The sequence below is a fragment of the Balaenoptera ricei genome, chromosome 14, assembly GCF_028023285.1.
Source record: "Balaenoptera ricei isolate mBalRic1 chromosome 14, mBalRic1.hap2, whole genome shotgun sequence".
NCBI classification, from domain to species: domain Eukaryota; kingdom Metazoa; phylum Chordata; class Mammalia; order Artiodactyla; family Balaenopteridae; genus Balaenoptera; species Balaenoptera ricei.
The window spans coordinates 81530401-81556347 of NC_082652.1; the positions used below are offsets into that span (position 1 = coordinate 81530401).

At 40.1% G+C, this 25947-nt stretch overlaps 1 protein-coding gene and 1 pseudogene across 1 annotated transcript in view; both read right to left on the reverse strand.

Moving 5' to 3' along the window:
* Window positions 1-25947, reverse strand: part of BCL2 (BCL2 apoptosis regulator) — a 184954-nt gene that overhangs the window by 81977 nt on the left and 77030 nt on the right. The gene's annotated exons all lie outside the window — the stretch shown is intronic.
* LOC132347800 (proteasome activator complex subunit 1-like) lies at window positions 14379-14990 on the reverse strand (annotated as a pseudogene).

Consider the following 25947-nt stretch of genomic DNA (forward strand, 5'->3'; position numbering starts at 1 on the left):
ACCCACGAGCTCCGTCCTCTCTCGTGATCTGATTGTTCCCTGACCCGGTTCTGAATCTCTGGCCCTTCTCTTTACTTCTCTCCACCTCGCCCCAACTACCAAGTCTTAGGCTCAAGCGTTGCTCTGTCCTCTGCGTGTCCGCCGTCCCGCTGTGGGCTGCAGTTCCTCTGCATCCTTCCAGAGCCTCAGAAAACTGCCTCTTGAGTATGGCTGGTCCTGTTCTCCCCACCCAAACCTTCCTCTTCTGGTTTTCTGAGCCCACGGGAGTCTCTGTGGGTGGCATCCTTTATTTCCAGTTTTAAGCCAACTCTGCTTTTTAAGTGGTCACCTCAATCCTTCGCTAAAATTTTCTTTGGTGGAACACTGTAGTTTTGGTAACCCCTTACTGTCTACATTTTAGGGAATGGGGCCTGATTTTAGTCCTTCAGACACATACAGTGAAATCGGCACCTGACAGTAAGAGATGTTGGTGACAGGCATAGTCTTCTTCTCCTGAATGTAAAATATCACGGCGCTTGGCGTTACTCTAACTTAGCTGCAATCTCTGGCTCTCCCTGGCTAAGGACGCCCTTGCCAACACAGCAGAGCCACGCCAAGCAAAGGCCCTTCTACGAGGTACCAGAGGGAAGCTCTTACATCATGAAAATCAGGGGACAGACCATCTCTGATTCTCCTGGTCCTTGCACAGGTTTTATCAGAAACGTAACCAGTTCGCTCTGGGGGTGGGGGATTTTAATGACTATGAGAGTAGAACACTGCATTTCTAGTTGCTCTCTATGGTTACAGGAAACTTCTAAGTGGCCCTAAAAATACTGAATTTAATAGTTTTGAAAATTCCGAGTTTCTCCAATGGAAAGGAGGAAAGGGAAGGAAGTTATGATGCTTTCAATGGGCACATGAATTAGGGTGTTCCATTTTACAGATTAGAAAAGCAAGGCTAGACAGTGAGTCTCATAGTGATAAGTAGCCACAAGCCACAACTGGGACCAAGGTATCTCAGGTCTGAATTCCAAGCCTTATCAAATATAGGTTACTACCTTTACAAAAAGGATGAAAAAGTGTGGAAAGGAATTGCAGGAAGGGGGAGTGGGAGAGAGAAAGAACATATAGAACATTCAAACTTGTTAAGATACATGTCCCTTAATTTATACATTGCTCTTGATTAAGACTAAGTGACCTGAATTCTTACACACAGTGAAAGGGAAAAGCAGGTAAACAGATTCATGCTGACTGAATATGTTACTTTCCCTCCCCAAACTATAAAGGTTGGTTTCAGATTCTCAAATAAAAATGTATGTAAAAACAGTAAAACAGGCAAATCACTTACTCTTGCAGCCAGTTGTAGTGACTTGGGTGCTTTTCTTGACAAATATTCACATGTCACACACCAGCATCACATGCTCAATACTATTTCAGTCACTATGACTTGTGTGAAAGTCACCTGAATTGGGGGATTGTTTGATCTTAGTATCACCGACAGGGCCTCACACAACACCCCTCACTGCTAACAAACTCAAAAGAAAGACTTTAGTTTAGGAAACTAGCATTTTCTTAGAAAAGGTGGGGGGGAAAGCAGTTCTCAGTAAAAGATAAACCACAGACCTACTGCATTCAGCCAAGTTGTACATATTAAACCACACACACACACATACACACACACTCACACTCACACAAACATACACTATCAAAATAATGTTTATGCTCTGTCTAATCCACAAAGGTGAGTAAATTCAGAATTAAGACGTTAAAACCAGAATCCTACTCAAGACTTTCCCTGACATTGAGACTATACTGAAGAATGATAGAACTGGATTCTAGATCACCTCGTTTGTGCTCCATGCAACTCTAATAACCCACATTAATCCAGAGGTTTTTTTCTTGGTGGGACACCGAGAGCCAACATTCTTTTGCAGAACAGGCTGGTCAGAATTCTCTAGGAGACAGAATCTATTTCTACCTCGAAGTACAGGGAAGCCTCAGGCTCTCAGGGACTCAAGGTCCCAAAATGATGTTAGATAAAAAATTAAAGGGGGGGTGCTGGGAGAAACTTTTCTGTCAGGTGGAGAGCCTATCAACAGAAAAATTAGGGATGGAAACAGCTAACACAGGCCAATGACCTTGAGGTTATATCAAAAATGATATGGGAGTGGGGGCTTGCTGGCCTCAAAGCGCCATCTCAACGGCAGGCATTGGCTGCAAATGCCAAGCCTCTTTGTGGGAAAGTGAGAGGGACAGAAGGGAAAAGAAGAAGAAAAGCAAGAAGGACAACAGAAGTGGTGGCAGACCTTGGCATCCAGGATAAGAGTAGAAAGCACCAGACAGTCCAGACTTAGAGGAAGACAGGCAGTGGGGAGGGAAGAGAGGGGTTGAGCTGCCATCTTGGAGGAGAGCAGGTACAGCAAACAGCCCAGCTCAGGAGATGGTCTGTAGGATCCAACCCACCCACTGCTTGCGGACTTCTAACACCACATGGACGGTTATTTTTAAAGCATTGGAAATGTAAACCATGTTATGAGAACTCTTACTCAGATCCCATCTTGCCATACATCCATGTGCGTTTGTTTGTTTTTTTAAGATTTTTTTGATGTGGACCATTTTAAAGTCTTTATTGAATTTGTTATAATATTGCTTCTGTTTTATGTTTTGGTTTTTTGGCCCCAAGGCATGTGGGATCCTAGCTCCCAGACCAGGGATCAAACCCGCACCCCCTCCACTGGAAGGCGAAGTCTTAACCACTGGACTGCCAGGGAAGTCCCCCATCTGCGTATTTTGAACGCAAAGGTTCAGAAGTTGTGTGTGATGTGTTTCACCTTTTGAATTCTGCCAAAAACTGTAAAGAAAAAATGAAAGCCAAGAGGAAAATTTCTAGCTGCCATGCTAACCAAATGTTGTCAGGTTAAAAAAAAATCATCCTAAACATAAAATAACACTTCAGGCCATAAGATTCATTTCCATAAATATTTCTTCCCCAGAACCCAATTCTAGAAAACCATAATCTCCTCTTAATGAATTCTCTTATATATATTACTGTGATGGTCTTATTGTGGCCCCATGTTTGTCTTGAAGTTTGGGACTTCAAAGGGACCCTGTCCCCCCATCCTTCCCTGCAATTTAGGGGTACTGCTCCTTGGTGGTGACAATGTCACAGCCACATAGAAGGATGCAAAAAAAAGCTACTTCATACACTGCTAGTGGAAACAGAAATTGCTATACCATTTAGCAAGCAATCTGGAAATATCTATCCAAATTCAAAAATACCATCATTGATGAAGTCATCTCATGCCCATATGACCACAGCACTGTTTGGAGTAAAATCATTCAATAGGTTATGCCATGGTCAACCAAGGAGTAGTATGCAGTCATGAAAAAGAAAGAACGGAGGAATTTCAACAATATATCCTGTGAAGTGAGAAAAAAACAAGATGCAGAGAGGGACATATGATATGACCTGATTTTTATAAGGTAACGACCAAAATCACATGTTTCTGTGCCTATCCATCTATCTACCTAAATGTTTGATATAATTATATGAGTAAAGTGGAGTGAAACACAGAAGGATGACACACAAGGTTGATAACACTGGCAACATGGGGGAGAGGGATTAGGGTGGAAGGAAGGAAGGGAGTGAGAGGAAAGAAATAAGTGAAAATGAAAGAAGGTAGCAACCATAAAAACCACATGGATGCCACGATCTCATTTATAGGAAATCATGTGTGTGTGCTCAGGCACACGTCTATAAACAGAAGATGATGAGATAGTCTGCAAAATGTCGATGGTTTTTATTTCAGGGTGTTGAGATGTTTTTAAATATAATTTTTACTTTACTTCTTATATATATTTTGAAAAATATTTACAACCACCTGTATTGTTTATAGAATCAGAAGAATTCATTGAGAGAGAAATATAAAAAGTCCCATGCAAGGCAATACAGGTCCCCAGAGAGGAAGCAACTAGAGAGAGAAGGCTGAAACGTCAAGCTGGGACCAGACTGGGAAGGCTCTCAGTAACAGGAAAGACAAAAGAACAACTTATAGGCTGTGTACCAACATAGTAACAACAGGCTGCTGTTTTGGTGGTAGATTATGAGTGATTTTTTTTCTTCTTTTTGCTTTTCTCTATTTTCTGGATTTTCTGCAAACACCATATCTTGCTTTTGTAATCAGAACAAAAAAAATGTATTATTTAAAAAATTATGCCATGAAAGTTTTTAAGTGGGAAGGGTCACTTAATGATTAATGATGAGTGATGTTTTAGGATATTATGCAGTGGTCCTCAAAGACAGAGATTAAAAGCCATTTATGAAGGAGTAGTATCAGTGAGAGTTGATAATGGCCCCCAATTAAGAGGAAATGGCGGAAATGGAAAGGTACATAGTGGGCCCCAGATGTTTTCTAAATAAAGGGATGAATAAGTGAAACATTGATGAAGAAGAACTGCTAATCTCAGTGGCCCTTTGTAAAGTTTATATGGATGCCCGCAAAAACACAGCCAGATGTCAGTCGGCTGATTTAATCCAAAATTACAGACAACTGTAATTGTACAGAGAGACCAACCCATTGTGAATATCACGCCCCTAAATGCAGCCACATCTTGCAAGCCATGTCAAAGAAAGGTACAGTACCCAAGGGAAAAGACCAAAGTGGTAGAAACCATAGTCGATAAAGAGAAATTATGTGATACGATGACGTAAAAAGCCTTCCTCCACCCAAAAAAGACAAGCACTGCATCCAACAAACACTGGAATGTTGTAGATCACATAAAAATATTCCCAGGTAACTTCTGGCTTGCATTCATTTTATACTGTAGCCAACTTAAAAAGTTTCTGATGTGTTAGGAGAAATTAATTTAAAATTTTTTATCCAATTGTGGTTTGCTTTTTTCTAAAAGTTGGCACATTCTGAGAACTCCCCTTCATTCAAAGTATTCAGGAAGAGGATGGGCGGCACCGTGTTTGAGAAGGTGGTAGTAGAAGGCTTCCAAAGGACTTCCCAGCTTCAAGAGTCTCTGAGTCAAGAGGAGACATCATGCCAACTGCCAGATTTTGTGCCTTCTCTCTCTCAGATGTTCCAATTGAGGTAGTTTACTAAATAAGTCATGTTTATGTTTTTCTGGCATTCCTGAAGCAGATGTAATATAACTGAAGGCAAACAATTTTAGTAATGCCAATTCATGCACTGCCATCTAAACACCACGTAATCATGAAACTAAAATATTTACCCAATATCAAAGACCGAGGCAAAGAAACCAAAAGGCATTTTGTAAGACAAAGTACTGGCCGGTACTTCCAATAAAAGGATTTATGGAGAGTTATCCTGAAATGGCTCAAGAGGAAAAGTCGATGTGACTTAGTTTCTAATCACACAGAGGACTGCCCTGCTGTTTTTCCAAATGGTCAGAAAAAACTGGGGAGGGATTGGACGGGTTGTCACAGAGAACCAGGGTCCTCCCGATAGAGTTTCGGGGTGGGCTCGTCAGAAAGTAAGCCACAGCCCAGCCGCCCCCCGGAAGACGCCGCCCCCTGCTGCCCATTGCTGACCCAGGACATTTCTCCACCTGTGAGACCACCTCTGATGGTAATGGGCATCCTTCCGGTTCTCCATATGGGTGGTGTGTTCCCTTCCGCCTTCCTGCCTTCTCGGCGGCTCTTCATCACCCCACAGCCCTCTCTTCCTCCAAGTCTGGCTCAAAGCCCACCTCTCCTCAGTCTGATACCAACCAATTCGGGTCTTTCATTCTATCTGAGTCCTCTCCTGGTTTGTACGCTCAATTAACATGAAACAATTGGCAAGTTTTTTTAATGGGAAGAGCCCCAGTGCATGATTCCCGTTGGATCTCCTAAACCCCTAAATATCCCACAGAGCGGAGAGAAGAAGAACTTCCTCCCTTCCTTTCCTTCCTTCCCTCCTTCTTTCAATGTAGTGTTTATCCAACATTTATTTCATGCAAAGCACCTTTCAAGGTTTCTTCATGTACTATTTCACATAATCTCCTCAAAAACCTCCCTAGGAATCAAGGGCACTCTCCCAGCCCAGCTCTGCTCTTCTCCAGCTTTCCATAGTCTTGTCCTGGGGTCACCATCTTCTCAGTCCCTTGGTGTCCTGTTTGGTTCTTCTTTCCTCCTCAACCCTACATCCAACCAACTGCCAATTCTCTATCTCCTATCTGGCTCCTCCTTTTTTACTCCCCTGCCTTGGTATCTCTCCTGAACACCAAAGCCTCTTCATTACTGGTCTCCCTACAACCAGGCTATCATTCTAACACATGAGTTGCTTGATATCACTGCACGAATCCAAAACTTTATGTAATTCCTGTTGTCTGCATGATATAACCCGAGTTCCCTAGTTTGACATTAAAGGACATCCCAACTATTAACACGTATCTTCCAGACACACAGGACTTCTTCTGATTCTCCATACACGCCAAGCAATTGGACTCTTACAGGTTTTTGTTTGTGCCATTCCCTCTCTGTGAAATGGTCTTCACCCAACTCTGTCCTCGGGTAAAATCTTACTTTTCAAACCTAGCTCACATGCCACCTGACTACCCCAGGTCAAAACTGATTGTTCTTTCTCCTGAACTTTCTTAGACTTAGTTGTTTACAGCTCCAAGGCTGCCTCCAGATATAAAATCCTGGAGGAAGGAGATAGTATCTGTTTGTCTTTGCATTCCAACACCACGGCCCAACCACAACAGTACTCCCTCAGCACAAGCGGGAATGGAGTTACCAGCACTGGGAAGTGAGTTTACTAGCCACCACTGTCTCCCAAGTGTTCCTCAGAATTGCAAGCTAACAAACACTTATGAAGTACCTACTCTATACAGAGCACTCTGGCAGGAGCTGCAGAAGCAAGCCAGCTAGCGAGCCATGGTGTTTGTAATGTGTCTTTTTAAAGACCTACCTCACCTATTATGCTAAGCCACCGAATACACCATTATATGAAGACATATCCAGGCTTGAGGGCCAACAGCCATTCATAACCCTTCCCTCTATCACTGGATGTACTAGAGGTAAGATCCTATGTTTCAAAAGTACCCAAGAAAACAAGGCTCAGAGCTCTCAAAATCGGGGCTGTTCTTTTTTTCCAGGACAGAGAATGGGTTGATATGGAAAATAAAGGCATTTGTCTGTTAGCAGCACTAATTCTCGAACCCATCATTTACCTTAACTTCAGTTATAACAAGCACTTAAGGCCAGGAAATTAGCTGAGAAAACATGAACGTCTGGGAAAACTAAACATTCTCCTACCTGTGAAGTCATGCTGGTGGAGGAAAGCTCTTGCAAGGGATGATAATATTTTTATTTGAAGACTGGTATTTTGACAGCAGCTGTGCAAAGTTTTCTGAAGAGCTCAAGGTGATCTATGACATAAGGTGACCATATGTCCCTGCTTGTCAGGAAGAGTCCCGGTTTACACCTGTTGTCCCTGCAAAATTATTAATAGTGCCTCCCCCTTCACTCTCATAACTGTCCCCATTTGAACGATAAATTATATGACCACTCTATCTACACGTGTACTGTCGGACCACAGCGGCCTATCCATACAAGGTAAGACGGTTTGCTCAAATTCACCAGGGAGCTGATGTCAAGAAAAGGGGCAGAATCCAGGCTTCCTGACACCAAACCCAGGCTCTATCTCAGGGAACATATTTCCTCTAAGTTGTTTCCTCATCAATTAATCACGAAAATCACTTTGGGAAATGGTAAAGATACATAAGCATGGCTTCTGCAAACTAGCACTTACGATTTAGTTGAGGAGACAAAAAGCACATACACATTCGATAATTAAACAGGGTCGGACAGATTCGTAATCTGGTGCCAATCACATGGCTCAAATGACAATTTCAAAAGGAGTTAGAGAAGGGAAAGAAAAAAAAACCCTCGATGGGATGCAGGGAAGGTTTCTGGGAGATGATGGAACCTGAACTGGGTCCTAAAAGGGAAAAAAAAAAAAAGGAAGAAAGGAGAGGGGAAAAGGTATTTTTCTTTGAAAAAAACAAAAGACAAAATTGGGAGAGGAATAAACCACTTAAGTGATTCTATAAGCTCGATTACTTTACAGTCCAGAAGATTTTAAAATGACAAAACCAACACAAATGGCCTATGTGTCCTTCCCAAAATCTCACCATGATTTAAGGCACAGCCATCATCAGACTGGGGAGTCTTGCAAGCAGATGAGTGCTGGCTGCTAGACGACAGTGCTCCTCCCTGTGACGTGGTGAGAAAGAAGTGGCCACCTCGACTTCTACCCTCAGCTTTTTCACTAACTGGCCATGTGTCTGTGGGCAAGTGGTTTCATCAGTTTTGAGCCTCAGTTTCCTTAAATAAAATGCTAGGGTTGGATGAAGAGATCTCTAAGAACCTTTCAATCTCTGGCCCTTTACAGTCAATTCCAGGTTTTAGTTTAATTTAATGAATCTATTTATTTATTCTAGATTTAGCTCAATAGTGGATGTTGAGCTATTTCCAGCAAAATGGCAAACTTTGGGCTGATGGCTTCCTTTCCACTACAAAGATACGAAATTCTCAAGAAAAATCACAATGCTGAGCCTAGAAGGAAAGAAGAAAGGGAGAAAAGCATAGGCTCCAGGAATGAAGAAAAATTGAAGCCAGAGCTTTCACAAAAAGTTGACTCTGTGGGGTCCAAGGGAGTTTCAGAGCCCCACAAATGCCCTTGAGGATCTGGGGATAGTGATTAGATTCTAATGCCTATGAAGAGACGTGGCCTTGGTCCTGCATAAGGCGGAAGGAGGGAGGCAGGACGGAGCCCTTTTCATAAATCTTAAAGTCACCCATCCATGAAAAAGGGACCAAAACACTGCCTGCTGGCCTCAAGGTGAAGAGCAGACAATTGCCTTGTATCCAGAGCTTAGGGAGCCTCTGAGAAATCAAAACCCTAAACACGAACCACATTCAGTTGTAGGATCAGAATTTACATTATCTGTATGTGGGGGGGTGGGACAAGCAATGAATATAAACACAATTCCAGGACCATCGAAATGCCTTTGATCACCAGAATAAACAAATACGTGACCACTACATAGGGACGATTTCACAACTCAGGACTTACAAGATTCCCATAGAAGGGAAACCTCTATGAAGATGAACTTGACAACACACACACACACACACACACACACACACACACACACATAAGGGAATTAACTACCATGAGGGACAGTTGTAAAGAGAATATTTTTTAAGGTAAAATCTAAGAACTGGAAAAATACTACAATCTGAAACAGACTACGAAATAAGATTTCTTAAAATCATTAAAGTGATAAAAAGAAAGACTAAAAACCATAATGAAATAATAGGAGTAAATAAAAAAAGAAAATAGCAGACCTGAAAAAGAACAAAATAGAACTAAAAATAACTCAATGGAAAAGTTAGACAGTAGAGTGACACAAATATAGAATTAGTGAACTGGAAAAAGAGATTTGAGGAAATCAACCAAAATGTAACACGGGACTTCCAAGTAAAAACAGAGAACTGAACACACCGTATCTAACATTGGTCTCTCTGAAACCTCACTAAAACTAGAGAAAGTGACCATTTAAAAGACATAAACCCAGAAGGACACGAAGAACAAGTGAAGGGGTAACAGCAGTAAGATTTTGGAAGATGGAAAACAGCTGGACAAGTGGTAAGAGAACCAGCAGAACAGAAGAGGCAGAGTCCTAAACTAGGAATAAGGAGAGTTAGGAACCAAGTAGCAGATGCTCAAAGGGTCCAGGAACAGAAGGCACTAGTTACCTTTGGAAATGGGAAGGGAGGGGAAGGGAGGAGTGACTAAAATGAGGAGATGGGATGAAAGCCATTTAAGAACCAGTTATATCCCCAGACCCCCAGATCCCCTCCTCTTCTCCACCCTTCTGGGCAGCAGCCTCTACCCCAACGGGTAAAACTGGAGGTATGGCCTCTGGAGACAGGGTTCCTGGATTGGGAGATGCCACACATCAAACGAAGCAGAAAATATGTATATTAAACGCTGACCTCTCCAGTCTGATTCCTAACCTCAGCTCTCAGCACTGGAACAGGCAGAGCTTCACCGTCCAGGGGAGAGTTTGGAAGGGTGTTCCCTGGAGAATCTCACCATCTCTGTAGGCTCTTCAGTAGGAGACTTTAGGGGTTGACATTAGGAGTTCCCCAACAAATGGCATTATCATGTTATTCTATGATAATGCTCAAAGTCAACAAGCCCTGCACATCCTGAGAGCTTCCAATAAACTTATTAGTTCTTCACTCTTAAACATGACCAGACACTCAAGGATTACCAGACATGCCAGGAAAGCCTCTATAAGGGAAGACAGAGTTCAAAACAAACAGAAAAAGGCAACAAGGAGGAAATAGAGGCCATGAATGGAGAAGAAAATTTCAAAAGAGAATAATTTTTTTTTTCAGAATGCTGAGAGAATGTCACACACATGAAAACAGAACAGAATGCTTAAAAAAACCCAACTATTTATAGATGAAAAGAGGAAATTTAAAACAATAACAGAACTGCAAACCCAATAGACAGGTTGGAAATTGAAGTTGAAGAAATTGCCCCAAAAGACAGCAAACGATAAAGAGATGGAAAACAGGAGAGAAAAATAGGAGGAATTTAGAGGACTGGTCTAGAAAGTACAACACCCACATAATAGGAGTTCTGGAAAGAAAGACGAGCTAACAGAAGCACATTCAACAGATTGAAAGAACACACTGATTGCCCAGTATAATACAAGTAAACAGACTCCCACATAGGAAAGTCATTGTGAAGTTTAGACTACTGGGGGAAAGAAAAGATTCTACAAGGTCCCAGGAGAAAGGAAAAAGAAGGTCAGGTACAAAGCATCAAGAATCAGAACGGTTTTAGCCTTCTAGCAGCAACACTGAGAGGCAGCATGCAATAGGGCAATGGCTTCACCCTTTGGAAGAAAATTTAGTTTTGACCTAGAATTCTTTGTACCAGACGGACAAGCCTTCCAGTGAGAAGATAAAATAAAGACATTTCGGACATTCAAAGTGTGAATCTATCTCTCTTGGATCCATTTTGGAAAGGCTGCTTATAGATTGGTAGCCACAAAAATGTGTAAGTGGAAAAAGAGGAAATGTATGTGATCCAACAAAGGACTAAAGCAGAGGGGCGATGTAGTGAAGGGAGAGGACTGGACCAGTGGATCAAGAGAGAGATAGTGAGAGCCACCACCAGGGCACCAGGCTGTAATTCTGATCCTGCTGGAGGATGTGCTTCCTCAATGAAGCAGATCACGATAGGGGATTCAGCTCAGAAGAAAGGCCAAGGAAAGTTCTAGAATAACAAGGAAGAGAAATCCCAGCACGACAGCTGTGCAACAGGCCTGAAGAAAAGTCCAGAAAAAAAGGGATGTTACCAAGAAAAGAAGAACTCATGGATTTCTGATGTGATTGGCCTTGTGGAAATGTGTACAGGGAGACTATGAAAGATATAGGGGGAACATCTTTCCCTACAAGGACGAAGAACACTAAGGAAATTGAGAAAAAAAAACAAGACAGATATTAACATACGATATCACTTATATGTGATCTAAAAAAGGGTACAAATGAACTTAGTTACAAAACACAAGTAGAGTCACAGATGTAGAAAACAAACTTGTGGTTACCAGGGGATAAGGGGGGAGGGAGAAATTGGGAGATTGGGATTGACATATACACACTACTATATATAAAATAGATAACTAATAAGAACCTGCTGTATAGCACAGGGAACTCAACTCCATACTCTGTAATGGCCTATATGGGAAAAGCGTCTAAAAAAAGAGTGGATGTCTGTATATGTATAACTGATTCACTTTGCTGTATACCTGAAACTAACACAACATTGTAAATCAACTATACTCCAATGAAAAATTTTTTTAAAGGCAGATATTAACTTCATAAAAATAAAAAAGTTTAACTGCTAACACTATTTCCATAGGCCAAAGAGTGAAAACACTAACAACTGATTTAACCCAATATTGCAATATAATTATATTGAGAGAAAGGGGTTGGAAAAGCAGCGGATATGGTTATGTTAGAGAGCTAAACCTGTATTTACTATAATAGAAAGTTAAGACATCATGAGTAAAATTGATAAAAGATCACAGCATAGACATTATTTAGAAATGCCAGAAGAAAAAGCTAAAATAGAGACAGTGATGTTCTTTGGGAAGTGGGGGTTAGGGGAAGTAGGATGGGGTAGAAGTTGTTCCCATAGAAATTAAGGAACCAGCACATAAGTAAATATGTATGAGGATGTTTTTATATACAATGTTTGTGTCGACATAAAACTGAAAATAACCTAATTGTTCATCAATAGTGGAACAGCTGAATAAATTGTAGTATAGCCATACCATGGAACTTACTTAGCTATTTTTTTTTAAAAATTAGTTAAATTTGTATTACTTATCTGGAAGATATCCTTAATGTACTATTAAGAGAGATAGTAAGTTGTAAAGTAATGCACAAGGTATTATTGGATTTTTGTGTGTTTATATATGAGCTTGGAGAGACATGTGGAAGGATGCATACCAGATGTTAACCTTATATACCTTAGGAGGACAGGAATGGAAAGGGTAGGGGGAGACTGAAAAGAAATAGACCACAGAAAAGTAGAGATGTGGGAAATATGAAAACACAGGTTAGCAGACATGAAGAAGAAGAGAAGAACAAGATCTAATAACCTACAACAGAGGACTGAGAAAAAGATAATAAAGAGAGCTGGGAGGAACAATATTCAGAGATTATGACAGTATTTTTCAGAATCAATGAATATCAGGAATCCTTAGATTCAAGAGTATACTGAATCCCTAACAGGACTGTGGTGAAACTGCAGATCATCAAAGACAGGAACAAAAAGAAAAACAAAGATATTTCTTTTCACTAAAAAAGAAAAAAAGGCAGCTGTGCCTGACGCCATATTCTCTGCCCCGTCAGCAGTCTCGGGGCTGGGCTGGTGGGAGGGAGTAGGGCCCACGGCTCTATGAGTGGCCCGGTGTGACTGGGGCTCTGCTGGACTTTCTGCAGGAGTTGCCGCGCTGCCACCTGCTAAAGAAGAGGATGTGTCACCCATACCTGCTGCTGGAATTTCTCCCCTGGCAGAGTTTCTACTGCACCCCAGGTAATCCACAGGACCCAAGACATGGTAGCTACTAATATACTCTTCCCACGGTGCCTCTTAATACCATGTGGACTCCTACAAGGGAAATAAGTATCACAAATTTGGTTGAACTTGGTCTGGCCTGATCCAGTTTTCTTTTTCTGGAACCATTACTGAGTTTCCCCCTCATTTGGACAGCCTTGATGGATATGAAGCAGACAAGATGAGCATGGGATCTAGGTTGCCTTTTCTGTATGGCTTTTTTTCACTAAGAATGTTTTTAATGTTCATTTTTTGCAACAAATATCAGCACTACACTTTTTTTCATTGTCATTAAAAATACAAAACATGAAAAAAAAAAATAAAAAAAAAAAAAAAAAAAAAAAAAGAAAAAAAAAACCTTCTAAACAAAAGACAGACTGACGCTGACTGCACCTCATCAATAACAGATATCGGAAGACAATAAAATAATATTTTCAAATGCTGAGGGAAAATATTTCTGTAAAATTCTATACCTAGAAAATTATTATTCAAGACTAAGGGTGAATTAAAGATATTTTCAGATAAGAGACTGACAGAGATAGTTTCATATCCCCAAATCCTTGATGAAATAACTACTCAAAGATGTACTTCAGTAAGAAGGAATTTGAACTGAGAAAGGGGGAATGGAATCTAAGAAACAACATCAATAACATTTATTGAGGGCTCACTCTGTACTGTGTACCAGGCACCATTCTAAGTGATTTATAATTAAATTGGGATTCAGATTAAGGCAGTCTGGTTCTGGATTTCATAGTCTTACCCACAATGTGAATAAAATGACATCTATTTTGATAAATTTTAAAAAGTAGACTTGTAAAAAAAAATAATTGTATGTGGACAAAACAGATAGAAACAAAATGATAGATGATAATAAAATAGCTGACGGTGTCATAACAGAATATGTGAGAGAGAGAAAAGCTGGATTAAAGTGTTCTAAGTAATCTGTATTACATTGTCTGGGAAGCAAAGAGATACAGACAACACTTTAATTTTAGACTCTGTGGATGCAAATATAATTTTTAAGGTTTAAGGGTAACAGCTGAGATGCAGAACAAAACATATACATTACAAATCAAGAGGGAAACAGTATCATTGTCTTAACAGTATGACTATATTTTTGTGCTTGGGAGGCAAGAGGAAGGAGAAACTTCAACAGGAGAAAGGTAGGGGGAGGTCTGGAGTCTCCAGTAAGAGGCAGGGAGGTCTCTACTGAGCCCATCACAGAATGAGAGGAGAGTCTCAATACATCATTTCCTTTGATTCTCCCCTGGGCTTCCTGAGCTTCTTGAAGTTCTTCAGGATGACATCATATAACACAGCACAAGCTTTGTGGGTCTCCATGATCATCAGTGGGGTCCTGGTACTCTACTTCACTGTGGGAGCCTTCCAGCTTGGTGTGAAGGGTGTTCATCAGCTCAAACACCTTCTTCAAAACTTTTCCCATCTTCAGTCTCAGGTATCTGCAGCTGCAACCAGGTGGTGACCCTGTGGACTGCTCAGTGACATCCGTGGTCCCCAGCTTCAGGCCCTTGCAGGAGGACTTCAATCCTCTCCTTGCCATTCACAGGGCCACTGGGAGGACCTTTGCCTTCATCTTCCCCTTTTGTCTTTTCATCCCTATCCTCCTTCTCCTGCTGTTTCTTCCATTCCTCCTTTTCCATCTTCTGGACTGAACAGGCACCAAGATGTCCAACAGAGCCTTCAGATAGCTCAGGTTGGCTTCTTGAGAGCTGCTTCCTTCAAAAATTCATCCAACTCAAAAATCTTCCTGAGGAAATAGCTCCTAGGTAGGTTCTGTCTTTTGCACTGGTCTTTGTGAAACATATCCACCTGGGCTTGGGCCCCAGGCATGGCTATGGCTGGGGAGCCTAGTGCCACACAAGGAGCAAGGAGTGGGCATAGGGAAGAGGAAGCAAAATCAACAGGAAAACTCAAGTAATCTAACAGAAGACAGGATAGGAAGAAAAAATAAGTAAAGAAGAAGCATGACAGATGGAAAACATTCGGATTCCTCGTGAATTCCAAATATATGACTTATCATAATAAATGTAAATGGCTTAAACTAATCCATTAAAAGGCAGAAATCCTCAGACTGAATTTTGTAAAACTCCAGCTGTTTATAAGAGAGTAGCCTAAAACAAGTCACAGGAAGGATAAACATGAAAAAATGTATTCAAATAATAAGTGTTCCTAGAAATAATAAATGCTCAATAAATATTGATTTTAATTGAATGACTCAATTAATAGGATAAAATAGACTTTAAAATAGCCAAAAGCATTTGGGGGGATAAAGAAGATCACTGCTTAGTAAAAAAAATACATTCACCAGCAATCCTTCCATATACCTAATCACACCGCGTCAAATATATACAGCAAAACTGACTTAATTATATGAAGGTAACAAATTCAAAAGTATAGTGAGAGATTTTAGCACATATCACTATGAAATCAATAGACCAAGCTAAAAAAATAGGACAAATGTAAATAATGCATATTACTAACTTCATTTAATGTCTATGAAGAAACCCTCCACGCAATAAAGAATAAACATGAAATGTTTACAAAAATTAACCAGGTTCTACGCCACAGAGCAAGTCTCAACAAATTTCAAAGAAGTGCTAACATTCAGACCACACTCATCAACCAAAATACAATAAAAGTTGAAATCGATAACAAAACCACAGTCCCCAAACCCCAGTACATCTTGAAATTTCAAAAACATGCTGTTAAATTATTAAATAAAATCAAAATTAAAGTAACAAAATACTTGGAACTGAACAATAATTAAAACCCTAGATATCAGTAGAAGGAATGTTTAGCATTAAATGCAACAACAGAAAACAAAAAAAATTTTAGATTAAGAAAATAAAAAATTAAGCAATAAAGTAAACTCAAAGACAATAGGAGAAAATTCTTTTTCCACAAATGGATAAAGATAAAGTAGTAGGAAGGCAATAATAAAGGTAATAACAAATCAATAAAATAAAAACAAAGAAACAATACACATAGGGACAAAACAAATGTGGATTCTTTAAAAAAACGAATAAAATAGGTAGATATTCCACAAGAATGAGGAAGAGAAACAAAAGAAGGCACAAATAAACACTATTAGGCATGAAAAGGAGCCATAACTAAAGATTTTTTTTTTAAGCATGAGAATTCGATTCTCTGCTTTAAAGCAGTAAAACTAAAAACAGATGAAATGGAAAATCTCCTAGAAAAATATGTTACCAAAATTGACACCAAAAAAACAGAAAAAGAACAAAAGCTCCTGTATTTGTATTTTTAATACTTATAAATACTTATTAAAATTATATTTAATACTTATTATATTTAATACTTTAATACTTATAAATACTTATAAAAATATATTTTTATAAGTTCAGTCTAAAGCTATATTTTAGAAGTAGACAGTACAAAAAAGGAAAGCAATAGGTCAATCTCAGTTAAAAACATCAATGCAAAAATCCTAAATAAAATATTAGCAAACATACCCAGCAGTGTAGTGTGTGTATAAATGTATATTTATTTTAAAACATGTTTTTTGATATATACCTCAGGTATCATATATATCATGATTGCATGTATCATATTTATCACATGGTAAATATATGGTGTGCGTGTGTGTGTTGTGTGTGTGTGTGTGTTTGTGATGACCAGTAAGGTTCATCCCAGAAGCTCAAGGAAGATTCAACATTAGAAAGTCTTACTGTAATTCACCACACTGACAGATTAAGAAAGAAAAACTAATCATCACAATAGATGCAGAAAAAACATTTATCAAATTTAGTACCCATTCACAATTTAAAAGTACAATAAAATACCTAGCCAACCCAGAATATAAGGAAGTTTTTACTAAGCAGTTTCTACTAAAGATCTATGATAAACCTTAGGAACATATTTCCTTTAAAGTCAGGAACTAGACAAATATGTTTTTTTCTATCACCACTCCACTCATCATTGTGTGAGATATCTGGCTGCCACAATAAACAAAGGAAAAGGAGTAAGAGAAATAAGGATTTGGAATAGAGAAACAAAAGAATTATGTGCACATAAGATTGTCTACATTGAGAATCCATGAGAAACTACAAACAATGACAAGTCATAAGAGAGTTTGGTAAGAATGCTGGAGATAAGATTAATATACAAATATCCATGGCGTCCTTATCAGCAACAACCAATTAGAAAATGTAATTTTTAAAAGATCCCATCAGCAATAGCAATAAACTATGACAAGCCTAGATTCAATCTAAAGAAAGAGGTGCAAGAGTTAAATGAAAGCAAATTACAAAAGTTCACTGAAAGTCCTAAGACGTAAATAAACAGCGATATATCTCATGCTGAGAGATGAGAAGATTCAACATCAACATCAGTTCCTCCTAAGTTAATACATAAATTGAATGTAATTCATATTAAAGTCCCAGAAAGGTTTTTCATGAACATTTTTAGCTGGTTTTAAAATTCATATGAAAGAATTAAGGTCAAAAAACAGCCAAGACAATACTGAAAAAATGTAAGATGGACACTTGTCCTACCAGATATCAAGACATTTATTAAAGCCTTATAATTAAGATACAGTAGAATTGGTGCAGATATAGATTACTAGACCAGCGTAATAGAGAGAGTCCCTCTGCGTATAGGAACTTGGGATGTGACATTATAAAACTGTGGGAAATGACTGAACTATTTATTAAATGGTCCTGGGACAATTGGTTATTTACAGGGGAAAAAAAATAGATCTCTAACTCATGCTATATCCAAAAATGAATTCCAAGAGAATTACAGTTAACTTTAAAATATTTAGGAAAAAATACAGACACTATTTTAATAATCGCAGACTAGGCAATGACACAATAGCACAAACCATGAAGCAAAAAAAGAAAAAAATGTTGACCAATTTGATTTTAAAACTTATGTGACAAAAGACACCAGAAAACAAAGGTTAAAGGCAAGAAATGGAACAGTAGTTTTGTTTTCGTTTTTGTTTTTTTTAAGTATCCAGGATATATAGTGAACGTTTGGTAACTGTAAGGAAAAAAACCAAATAACCCACTACAAAAAATGAGCAAAATCTATAAACTGGCAATACATAGAAAAAGAAACCCAAATGACCAACAATCATGAGAAAGAAAAGCATAAATCACTAGAAATCAGAGAAGTATGAATCAATACCACAATAAGATACCTTTCAATCTAACAGATTAGCAAAATGTAAAAGCCTGATAATGCCAAGAGCTGGAGAAAATGCAGAGCAACAAGAACTCTCATACACGGTTCTGGAGTGTAAATTGAGAGCAATTCAGCAACATCTACCAAAGTGGATGATGTTTGTCCCCCAAGACTCAGAAATCCACGTCTGCATCTATACCTTTGAGAAGCTCACATGTCCACGTGGAAACAAGCCCAAAAAGAAGTACACAACAGCTCTGTCTGTAAAATGAAAAGGTGGAAACAATCTAAACTCCCATCAATTAGAGAATTGGATATATTATGATATATTCATTAAAAGGAATTAATATAGCAGGTAAGGAAACTTGCTCTACATCAATTAATTAGGATAAATCCTAAAAACATAATTTTGAGTGATAAGGCAAGTTGGAGAAAGATGGATTACTGAGTAAGAACACTACGGTAAATGTTTTAAACTCACAAAATAATACTAGTTATTGTTCATGACACATAGCCAGGAGCCAAATGCAACAACATGTATGTAACAACACAACTTTGGAAGACTGGCTACCTCTAGGAAAGCTGTAGGGGAATGGGATCAGGGTGGGTTAGAAAAGAGGCTTTAACTGTAACATTTTCTGCAAAAAAAAAAAAAAAAAAAAAAAAACTTTTAAAAATGTGGCTAAATGTCAACATTTATTAACTGTGAGTAGAGTAGCGACTACTGGTTGATGTATTATTCTCTGTGACTTTTTTCTTTTGCATTTCAAATACTTCGTCATTTTTTAAAGTTACATTTTAAAAGGATGTGTGGATGCGGTATTCATTTGCCCGTTTCCCCCATCTTTCTATCTAGGTATACAGTTGTGCTAGCAGTCTGGAGACCTGAAGCATAGTCCTGGTTCTAACACTACTACACTGTGTGACACTGAGCAAATCACTGAACCTCTCTGGGCCTCAGTGTGCTCATCTGTAAAATGGGGATAGTCACAGTGCTTATGTCTTCAAGAGCACTCTGGAATTAGATGTGGACTTGTTCCAGCCCCACCACTGGGGCTGTGAGACCTCAGTCAATTTACTTCAACTCTCTAAAAGGCGCTATCTTCATCCATAAAATAGGAATAGAGATAGGATTTAGCTCACAAACTTGTTATAAGAATAAAACAAAATGAAAAACGAAAAACTCTTAGTACATCATCAACAAAACAAAATTACAAAACCAAGAGAAGATACATGCTATGCCTATAATAGACAAGGGATTGGTATCAAGAATACGTTACATACTCCAATAAATCAGTAAGGAAACAAACACACCAACAGAAAAATGGGCAAAGGATAAAAAGAGAGAATTCATAGAGGAGGAAACCTAACTTCAGTAAGCAAGTGAAAAGATACTCAACCTCACTAGTAATCAGGAAATCACATCTAAAACCTACCCGGCCATCAGATGGGCATAAGATAATTTTAAATATGGTGATGACCCATGCTGAGAGACCATGTGGTGGTGAACTGGTACCATCACTTTGGAGAGCAATTTGGCAACATGTAGGGAAGTTTAAGATGTGCTAACTTTATGACTTTGCTATTGGGTGTGTGTGTGTATATATGTGTACGTGTGTGTATATATGTATGTATCTATCTGTCTATCTATTGATACATCTCCAAGAGAAGCTCAAGTCTCCCACATGTGGGCAAAGAACATGTACATGTTGTAGCACTGTCTGTAATGCCAAAAAGTTAGAAACAGCTATAATATTCTTCAAACAGACATTTTAAAAGTTAGAAACAACCTTAGCATCCTTCCTTTGGTAGAATACTATGCAGCATGGATGAAGTAGAGGTACATGTTTTACAACAGATGAATTTTACCAACATAATGTAGAACACAAAGCCAGTGATATCATTTAGATAAAGTTTGAAAACATTTAAAAATGTAAATGTCTATGGATACACATATGTGTAAAAGATGCAATCATGCATGGTAATAATGTACATCAAAGTTAAATTGATGCTTCACAGAAAAGGGGAATGGGACTGGGGAAGTGCTTTCTCTCTCTCTCTCTCTTTTTAAAGGTAGGTAAGAAGATCTGAAGCAAATATGGCATAAAGACATGACAGAGCGATGGTACATACACATGCACTTGCTATCTTATTCTCTATATTTCCTGTTTGCTTGAACTATTACACCGTATAAGAACCCCGTGTTTTGCATATTTTAAAGATATCGATAGATATGATCATTTGTTAGGAGGCGCCCCTAAGGCAGGTAGGGCAAGTGTTATGATCACTTGACAGAGGAAGAGGTGAGGGAGGGCTGGGAGCGGTGGGCACAGGGCTTATTGTCTGCGGGCTCAAAGCCCTCCTCATCAGATTGCAATGCTCACGCCACTCATTCAGTAATCTATACACACAGGGAACTGGAACTCAGTGCAAATGAGGGTGGGCGGATGAAGGGGAAGACGACCTCTTCCCTTCTGGAACAAACCGCAGCCTGAGGTAGGGCAATGGCATAACTCGATAAAAAAGGGAAGGAGGTGGACTGCCCAGGTCATCTGACAGCCTTTCAATGAGTCTGTAACTCACTTGTGGAGGCCATCCCCCGGGCATCTGCCCAGGAGGAGGAAGGGGCTGGAGGAAGTGAGAAAAGTGACCTCAGGGCCAGAATCACTTCGCCCCCAGAGCACCAGCCTCTGAAGGGCAGGATCTCGCTGGGCTGGGAGCATAAGACCTGAAGTCTGGTCCGCGATCGGTCCCTCATGCTCTCTGGCTTTCAGCTCTTCTTATTTCTAAAACTGAGGAGCTGAGCTACCATCTTGAGGCCAGTGAAATTCTACAGTCTGTCTCCCTGAAGGAGTTTTTCCTTAAAACTTGGATCTCTTAAAATCCAAAAGAGAAGGTTCGTATTAATATTTACACATGGTTGTGAGGCTCATTCCTGGACGTGTCACGACAATGTCCTCTCTTCCTGGTGACGTACACAAAATGCTGGGTAACAGTACCTGGTATCTGGACGTCTCAGTAGCGCTACTCCTGCCTGCCACCAGCCCCAGCCCCACTCTTGAGCCCTGGGGACCGATGGGCATGGAGGTCAAAGTGATTGTGGCTTCAACCTAGCAGCAACTCATATGCCCCATCCCACCCTCGGAGTCACGTATGCTGTGGGGAGATGCGGTGGTCCCCACCAACAACTTAGCCTCTGAAGCAGCACCACGTGCACATTTTAGGCTGGAAATAAGAAAAGAATTTCCTGACAGTACAGATTGCCAAAGAGGAGGGTGGGTAACCAAAGGAGGTTCCAGAATCTCCTCTGGAGATCTTTAAAAACCCGAGACGATCTGACATATCTGAGATGATTTTTTTGCAATCCTGCCAGATGGTCCTGGTGCCTATCTTCCCAGGCATACCCGGTCCTGCCCTTTGCTTTCTCTTTCCTCTCAATATGACAGACGCCTCCTGTATATTTTCCTCCCCACCCCCCCCCGGGGGGAGCACACTTGCTACAATCCCTTAGGCTTGTTTTCATTCGATTCCTTGCCTCCTCACACCTTTCCTTGTTATTTTATGGAGAGCTGGTCAAAGGTCAGAGTTGCCCAGTTGCCCACACATAGTTGGGTGGTGGCATCAGATACCCAGACAAAACAGGCCGATGATTCCAATTCCAGCCTAGACTCCAAAGCTGGATGGAAACGGAGAAAATTAGCTGTTGCTAACAATCCACTGTAAATGAAAATATGATCCCAGTAATTGATTTTAAATAGATTTTTTAAAGAATCCTTGGCCGCATTTCATCAAGAATACAGAGTTTCAAAAGCGTTCATTCCAGGGTTAGATTTTTCCCCCCTTCCTCTGGCTTAAACCCCAAATGGCCAAGATCCGAGTCTGAATAAACAGTGTGGGTGGTGACTGTTCTGTGAGGCCCAGTAGAGGATGCAACCGCTTTCTTATTCGGTTCAGCGTTAAATCATGTGAAACTAGCCTGATGACTCCACAGAACTTTTACTCAGTAACAGAGGGCAACACAACATGTCCTGTTTCTCCGCTTCTCAGGGAGAAAAAAAAATTAATTCTCCTAACTGCGAAGGTTTAATTATGTATAAAGTTCATTGACCTCACAGGCGGCTGTCAGATGATCTTTCGAAGGCCCGTGAAAGGCATCCCAGGAATGCGGTGATGTGGGCAGAAACCGTGGATTCACGCCACCGAATGCTTTAAACAGGACAGAACCAGCAGCCGTCCAGAAAGACTCCAGTGCAAACAGAACTTTAGGAGAATCAGTAATTTCATCTCACCTAAGCATTTCTAGGCCTTCGAAAGTGATCGTTATAAATCAGAAGCTCAGGAAGAAATCCCATAGGGACGGGGTGAAGTGATTCTATGTGCTGGTTCCTGCCGCAGCTGGCTGCAAATGTATGGATTCAGTGTTCTTTCCCCATTTTAGAGGGAATGCCTTCTGACTTCCCAGCTACTGACACGAAAAGCAAATGAGGAAGCAATCCCATTCATAAATACACGGCGGGGCTTGAAGGAGACAGTAGAGTCAGTGTTTTTTTAGACGGTTTTGATAGAAGACAGCACCCGCATGTGTCTGCAGTGACTTTATCTATTTGCCAGTAAATGCCCTAAAGTGTGTTCTTCATACGCCAAGGCTGCATTTTCCTCTTCGGGCTGAGGGAGAGGAGGGGACAAGCAAGATGAGCTTACGGAAGGTGTGTCCCTCTTCTAGCCTTTACCTGGGGACACCCCTGTCAATTGGAACCCAGGCTACTGTGAAAGCCGGGCACTGAGGAAACCCTTGAGGACATGGAAGGCTGATTTGGGCTCCTTGGTGACGGGAGGCCAGAGCCCCAGGGGATGCTGTCGGGGGGGGAGTAACTTCAGGGGCCCTGTGACTCAGAAGGAGGAAATATGAAATATTTCGGCTTGGTGCTTCCTAAGATTAAAATTACCTGTTGGGGTCCAGTATCATTTTTCTTTCAGTAGCTTCCTCACCGAAAGCTTTATTCACTTTATCAGTCAAAATATTATGATTTCAGTGGGTGAAATGTCCCAGGGTTGTGTTCTAACCTAAATAAGCTGCACTCGCTCTGTGGCAGCGTTATTGTCATGAATATAGAGAATGGGTGGCCAGAATTTAGCCAACGTTTTTGATCCTCTGATGGCAGCAGAATGGAAAGATTATCACTTGCTTCATTTTTAGATAAACCCTCAATTCTTGGGTCCTTTACCCAAATCGGCCACCTAGATTTTGAATACACAGTGTCAGTCGGCATTCAACTCGCTGTAACTCAACAGATCCCTGGGAAACAGAAATAGTGGAGTAGTCCCTATTGGTGATACAGAAGTCAGAAAGGGAACCCTGCCCTCAAGCAGGTCACAAATGAAGAGGCAGACATGAACCCCAACTGAAGGATTCAGGAAGGCTTCCCGCGTGGAATCTTCCAGGGTGAGGTGGCATTTGACCTGAAACTTCACCCAAAGCTCCCTTCACACTTGTTGGCTGTGGTCTTCTGAGGGTCACTGAGTCATGATTATTGATGGCTGGGGGTCTACAGTTGCACCTTGTTTTGAATCCATCTGATATTTGAAGGGTTTCCTGCCAAGATCCCTCCCTTAAGAGTCATACCATTTAATATTACTTTCTTCAGGGAACAGTAAAGTAAAAAAGAAAAGGAATTCCCTCTGTCTTCCCACTCTGAAGAAGGAAGCCTTCCTTCAAGTCTTTAAAAATTTTCTAGAAATACGATTATCCTCATAGTTACAGAGGAAATATGCTTCCAGATAAAGAAATCTGGACGCTAAGCAATATCCTAAATCATTTCCACCCTTTGGATACTACAATTTATAAAATTCCATGAAGGAAATGACTCTTATTTCTCATGAAGTTCCCACTGGGAAATCATGGGGAGCCACAGTTATGAAAGCGATATCCTTTTGCTTATCCCAAATTCCTTCCCTTTGTCCAGGGCCTCCACCATCTCTGAAATACACAGCAATTTAGTTCTTTCTCGTCTCGCATACATGTTGCCAGAGGTGGCAATTTGGGCCCATGACTCGTCTCCGTTACATGGTAAGTTCTTGGACATTAGGGACTGCTTTCTTTTCTTTCTTTTTTTTTAATTCCTCATAAGTTTTTGTATTCCAGAAGTGCAAGATTAATTTAAAACAAGTGACTGATTTAAAAATCAATCATTCTAATTTACCATTTAACAGAATGAAAGAAAAATTATATGGTTATTTCAAGAGATGCAAAAACATTATAAAATCTAACATCCATTATTATAAAATCTCTTAGCCAACCAGGACTAGGAGAGAACGGCTTGAATCTGATGAAGAGCATCGTTCAGTTCCATTTCATGTGAGATTGGGAAAGAGACAAGAAATGCCTGTTCTCCCCACCGCTGTTCAACGTGCATTAGTTTTTTTTTTTTTATCTGTTTTCTTCAAATATAGTTGATTTACAATGCTGTGTTAATTTCTGCTGCATAGCAAAGTGATTCAGTTATACATATATACTTTTTCATATTCTTTTCCATTACGGCTAATCACAGGATATTGAATGTAGTTCCCTGTGCCATACAGTAGGATCTTGTTGTTTATCTGTCCTATATATACTGGTTTGCATCCGCTAATCCCAAACTCCCAATCCACCCCTCCCCCACCCGCCCTCCCCCTGCTTTCTTCATCTCTACATTTCTCACATTTCTTTAACAAAGTTGGTGTTCACTGAACAAATGAATAAATGAATGAGTGAGTAAATAAATATCATAGAGATGTCTCTGACGGGTTGGAAAACTTTCAGTAAAGGACCAGAGAGCAAAGGCATCTGGTCTCTATTGTAACTACTCAACTCTGCTGTTATAATAGGAAAACAGCCACAGATAATCTATAAGCAAATGAGTATGGCTGTATTCCAATAAAACTTTATTTACAAAAACAAGTGGCAAGCCAGATTTGGCCCACAGGCCATAGTTTTCTGAGTCCTCATCTATGGTGCTTATCTTTGTCATACATCTCAGTATATTCTTTAAATTTTCATATGGCACCTGTACTTTTCAATAATTAGATGTAAACATTCAAGAGTTGTTTTGGAACTCCACATTAATGCATTCATTAAAAACAAAAAACAAAAAAATAGGAAAGCACATACAGAAATTAGCTGTTACTCCAAGTAAGAGCTTGGAGTCACTTATTTTGTATATTGTACGCCTTTAACAGGAACAATTCTTATTCCCCAACTGAGGGTAGTAGTTTTGCCATTTACATCATGATTATTGAGTAAACTTGATATGAGATCTCAGAGTTACTGGGTGAAGGGTCTGGTGCTGGGGCATGGTGAACTTGACACTTTCCTGGAAGGGGGAATAAATGCCCCCCCCCACCCCAGCAAACCCGCCATTCCTGTTCTCCACCACATCATCTGGTCTCTGATTTTACTGCTAAAATCCTTCCAAAGGTTATTAATGCAGAGGATACGCCTTTCTCTTGATGACCCTCTGGAAAACATCCAGCTACAACGAGCAAAACAGAATCTGAAAAGCCCGGCAAACACACAGAGTAGTAGGGGGCAGCTACGAGAATCTGATGGAAACAAGATGTCCAGCATGTCACCCAGCCTGATTTGAGAGTGCCCTGCCCATCA